Below are 6,000 nucleotides of genomic sequence, written 5' to 3' on the forward strand. Positions count from 1 at the left end.
ATTAAGTTTAAGCTCAATTGAGTAATTAATGAGACGTAAGCAGTGTTTCTTCCAGACTTTTTTCTCCGGGGGGGGCACTTGAAATTTTCGGGGGGGGGGGGGGGGGGGGGGGCGGTAGACTTTCTTCGGGGGGGCGGACATTGTTAAAAGTATATATTTTCTATATAAATTATATAAATTTCATTTCTGTCGGGGGGGGGGGGCGGTAAAAATGTTTCGCCCCCCCGAAGAGATGCCTGGAAGAAACTCTGGACGTAAGAACACATTAGTATACAAACATTAAACGCTATTGTGTTTGTGATAGATGAAATGAAGTTCTATATCTACAACATACCAGGGCCTGTATCTTAACTCACAATAAATACATATGTAAAAATTATGCATCAACCCAAACACTTTCTTACAGACCTAAATTATTGAAATATAAAGCTAACACTAATAAACGAGATATCCACAAAGACAAATTCGCTCTCTCCTAATAAATGCTTTACTAGTTTACATAGCAACCCGTCTTCGTAAAAACAGCTTTTTAGCAGTAAGTCAAATAAATAGATGTACTGATACAACTTTAATTTTTTTAAAGTATTGTAATTTAATTACTGGTATCAGATAAACAAACTTCTCGTATACGTTAAATAACCTATTGAAATATACGTTGACAAATTATAGTAACTGGTAATAAATGATGATCGTTTACGCAATATCTTTTAAATGTTAAATTGAACTACATCTCACTCGTGGGTATGCTATTACGAAATAACGGTTCAATTCTACGCGAAACAAATTATCCTGACATTTACAGTTAATCATTGTTTCTAAACAAATCAAGTTACGCTGTAAATAGAATTACACTACATCCAACCTAATTAAGCCTTAATTAAGCGTCCACACCTGTTTGTGTTTCCAACACCGACCCCCCCCCCCTATACTTTTTCATCCATCAGGGTAACCCCGTTGTTGTCAGCCATCTTGAAAATTCTATTTTCCAATCAACTTTCAGCTGAAGAGCTCCAGAGCCTGTTACAGCTTGATGGAAAATGAATTCCACAAATCGAACCGATCAGTTCCCCGAGGAGATCAATGCTAATCTACCCTATAGGCTGTTATGACAGGCTGACGTGAGGTGGGGGGGGGGGGGAGAGAGGGGGGATATAATCAATCTGTCAAAATACACATATCTTTTTAATGTTTTTTGGCACGGTTTCGTAATGTAGCGACCACTTTAGTTTGCCACCGTGCTTATTAAATTATTGTAGGAGCCAGTTGCAAGTTCACCGTTCACTGAACGTTCTAAATGTTCATTGGTCGTGAGTACTCATGGGCCTTCGGGGAGAAGACTGCACGAGTTCTTCTGGCTAGCGTGTTGCTACGTTGATTAAGGCAGTGTGAGTAAGATATGCAGGCGACCAGACACAATATTTTAGATTATTAAAAATGTAACATGTTTAGAACAACTTTTTGTAAAAACGTTCGATTGTTATATAGAAGTCTAATTTATTTTTCACATCATTTTTTTTTCAAAGCTAAAAAACTATTATAATAACTGTATTCCCCTTTTTGTTATTGGACATTTGATATTTGTCTTAAGAACATATAGATATGTTGTATGTGTGCTTGTGCTTGTGCGTCTAATTACCCTATACCAACCTATACGCGGCTATCATAAATCGCATATAGTTTTGGATGTAACTAACCTATAGGAAACCACATCAGTCTAGCTAGATTTAAACTCGTAATACAACATTTAGTAACGCTCAGTTGAGACCAGTCGTTTCCTCGTAGATGTTGCATGGACATTCGGAATCCTCGAGAACTTATTGAAATGTGGCCAATAGAAAAGTTAATACATCCTTAACATTGGTATACTATTGTAGCCTGCTACAACTAAATGATAAGAGTGCAACTTTCTAGTTACATTCTAGACTTGCAACCTTTCATCAGTGGCAGACAAAAGTCGCAAACGATAGCTTCTAGCAATATGTGCTGTCAGCCGCCAGTCGACACGTCAAAACACCATTGATTTTCTATTCCTTGTGTCAAAGTGAAAGTAATGTTAGCAATAAGAGAGGCTGGGGCTGGCTGCTGTCTCGTGTGCTGGACACGGGGACTTCAACATGGCTGCAGCTAGAGGACTTTGTTGATACATGGCTGCAGCTAGAAGACTTTGTTGACATATGGCTTCAGCCAGAGAACTTTTTTGACACCTGGCTGCAGCTAGAGGACTTTGTTGATACATGGCTGCAGCATGAGGACTTTGTTGACACTTGGCTTCAGCTAGAGAACTTTGTTGACACCTGGCTTCAGCTACAGAACTTTGTCGATACATGGCTGCAGCTAGAGGACTTTGTTGATACATGGCTGCAGCTAGAGGACTTTGTTGATACATGGCTGCAGCTAGAGAACTTTGTTGATACATGGCTGCAGCTAGAGGACTTTGTTGATACATGGCTGCAGCTAGAGGACTTTGTTGATACATGGCTGCAGCTAGAGAACTTTGTTGACACATGGCTTCAGCTAGAAAAATGTGTTGACTTTTTGCTGGCGTTAAAGGACCTGTAGACACATGGCTGTTGCTAAGCAGCAACCATATTCTCTAGCTTCAACAATGTGCCAGCTAATTACTCCAGCTTGTGTGTTTATAAACTGTGTAAAAAAAACAATACACGCTGTTCTTTAAGATTTGCACACAAAAGATATGCGTGCTAAGTCTTAGTTTCAAGTAAAGTGTAACTAATGGAGGGCCTTTATTTCACATAGGTAAATATTTTAAGTACACAAGGTTAACTCAGCACCGTGTCCTTGACACAGTGATCTAAAGTCATTATGAAACTCGTGACAAGCTAGATTACATTTCCTATTTTAAATGTATCCATCAATATCACTTAAACAGTTTTTCGCGACCTTTTATCTACCTTTACATAAAAACAACGGTAGACAGGAGAACAAAGGTTTTAGACTTGCACCAGGGATTTATGGCCAATTATTGACACACAATAGTTTTGTTCACTGAACAAAAAGGTAACCTTGCGGCTTCGTGTATGGGGCACAAGAGCTTCTTCGTTAAACTGACGTTTTAAGATCGAGTTTTTATAAAATATAATAAACGCGTTCATCAATCAACGACAGCAAGCAATATAAAACAATCTTTCTAATGTGTTTAGCTTGCAGAGGCATGTATTATAATACATTATGTAAACCTTACCTGACAATTCATCAAAAAATTCCTTTTCGGCATATCACGGCATTATGAAATCACGGGACGAAATAAATTGTTCTGGCATCAATCACTTTGTGACATGTCAGAGCGAGGCTGTAGATTTGCCCATCAATTCAAATTCAAGTTTATCAAAGACACATGGATTACTGCTCAATGGGTGTTGGCTCCGTGTGTCCGTCATGTTTTGTTGCGTGTGTTCGTCATGTTGTACTATATGTGTGTCCGTCATGTTGTACTATATGTGTGTCCGTCATGTTTTGTTGCTCCGTGTGTCCGTCATGTTGTACTATATGTGTGTCCGTCATGTTATGCTATGTGTCTGTCAAGTTATGCTCCGTGTGTCCGTCATGTTGTGTTTTGTGTGTCCGTCATGTTGTGCTGTATGTGTCCGTTCCGTCATGTTCTGATGCGTGTGTCTGTCATGTTATGTTTTGTGTGTCTGTCATGTTATGTTTTGTGTGTCTGTCAGGTTGTCCTGTGTGTCTGTCATGTTGTGCTGTGTGTCCGTCATGTTGTGCTGTGTGTCCGTCATGTTGTGCTGTGTGTCCGTCATGTTGTGCTGTGTGTCCGTCATGTTGTGCTGTGTGTCCGTCATGTTGTGCTGTGTGTCCGTCATGTTGTGCTGTGTGTCCGTCATGTTGTGCTGTGTGTCCGTCATGTTGTGCTGTGTGTCCGTCATGTTGTGCTGTGTGTCCGTCATGTTGTGCTGTGTGTCTGTCAGGTTGTGGTGCGTGCGTCCGTCATGTTGAAATATATGTGAGTCCGTCATGTTATGTTTTGTGTGTCTATCATGTTGTGCTGTGTGTCCATTGTACCGGATGTGTCCGTCATGTCTTGTTACTCTGTGTGAGCATGAAAATAGATCACATGTTGCGGCTGTTTTAGCACATGTAGGTGTGACACAAAGATTTTCACATTTTTCTGGCTCGAATACAAGAGTTAAAGGGATATGAGTATTGTTTATACTGGACATGACTTTTAAATGACGATGTTAACGAAACGGTTAGCCCTACTTCATCCATGTTCTATTGGGTCTGAAACGGTATTTCGCTGCTGCTGTTGTATGTGATATATATATATATATATATATATATATATATATATATATATATATATATATATATATATATATACACTAAAATTATATAAAGAAAATGAGTGTGTTTACTTGAAGAACAAGCTTTGTATATTCAGCCATTATGAGCGGGGATGGCTATTTAAAGTTATCTATATAAAGAACTGAGATTGTTGGATATCAACAATGAAGACCACAGTATCAGGCCACGTGATACACAAGCGTGACGTCATTGTTCAACAAGAGTTGGATTGTGCCAATGTTTAGGAGCGGCCCTGTAGACCAGACCTGTTTGTTTATTCTACAAGACAACGACCCACAGGAAACTGTATGTATCTCAGAGATGTTCACTGGAATGTCTGGGTCTATGGCTGTGTCCAGCTGGGTCTATGGCTGTGTCCAGCTGGGTCTATGGCTGTGTCCAGCTGGGTCTATGGCTGTGTCCAGCTGGGTCTATGGCTGTGTCCAGCTTGGTCTATGGCTGTGTCCAGCTTGGTCTATGGCTGTGTCCAGCTGGGTCTATGGCTGTGTCCAGCTAGGTCTATGGCTGTGTCCAGCTTGGTCTATGGCTGTGTCCATATGCTCAGTGGAATATCTGGGTCTGCAATGTGTGGCGGAGGGGGGGGGGGGGTAGCTTAATGTAAGCAGTACACTAATTGATGTGTCCATCCTTGTTAGATAAAATATGAAGGTACTTAATAACACAATATTGCCATTTAATATATAAATTATTTGAACAGAAACAAATACTAGATTAATGATGATACTTTTTGTCCAATGACCTATACACTATCTTTGTCTATACTGATGAATAATTGTGGTTCACTAGCTATTAAACTGAATAGCCGTCTGTCTGCTGAAAGGATAAATGGCACAATAGCAACAGGGAAATACAACAGGTAGAAACATCGAAACATCTGATTGAAACACAACCCGCGAGTCCTAAATTAAGCCCATATGTGACGTCACGTCTCCTGATTGTGAGCACCTGATTGTCGAGCACACGAACTTCACGCGCTAATTCAGTAGCTCTCAACTCTAGTTTAATGGGCGCCCTGTTTGAAGTCCAGGTTCGACTGTAAAGTATGACGTCATGAATTGATTGGCCAGACACGACGACAAAGCCGTACAGTTAATTAACCCCACTCCGACACTCACTATTGTGTGTTGCACGGGTGTGTTGAGGGGAGCTAACACCGGTAGTTGAGGGCTTGTGTTGTTTCTTCAATTGTATAAGCCCGCCTGTCTTAAAGCATTGTGTTCTTCAGTAGGGTGTTCTTGTGTCAAATGTATTGAAGGTTCCCCCACTACCTAGCGTAGAGGCGAGAGGTGACAATAGAGCATTGCGAACAAAACCATGTCTTAAAGTCTTACTTAATGACACTAGCGCATGGTTTACACAACACGAAGTCGTAGAGATCATACTGTTGCTAGATTTTTTACGTTTGTTTGTATTATTTTTTAAAGTTGATGTTAAAGGTAAGAAAATCTTTGACATGGCAAGGAAAAAAAAAGTCTATTTTTGTAGAAAAACTTTGAAGCAGATGCAGTAGAGCTATTATATTACTCTGACCTCGCCACAAGAATGGATTGTGCGGTCAGCATTATGCAAAAACTGACATTATGCTCTCGGGGACCAACTGTCATCATAACCCATGATCTAAACTCGAGATTTTCGGGATGTAACGTTCACCTAGTACCCCCAAGG

Source organism: Physella acuta, unplaced genomic scaffold (genome assembly GCF_028476545.2).
Source record: "Physella acuta isolate Inbredline_101_S28 unplaced genomic scaffold, ASM2847654v3 ptg000197l, whole genome shotgun sequence".
Taxonomy (NCBI): Eukaryota; Metazoa; Mollusca; class Gastropoda; family Physidae; genus Physella; species Physella acuta.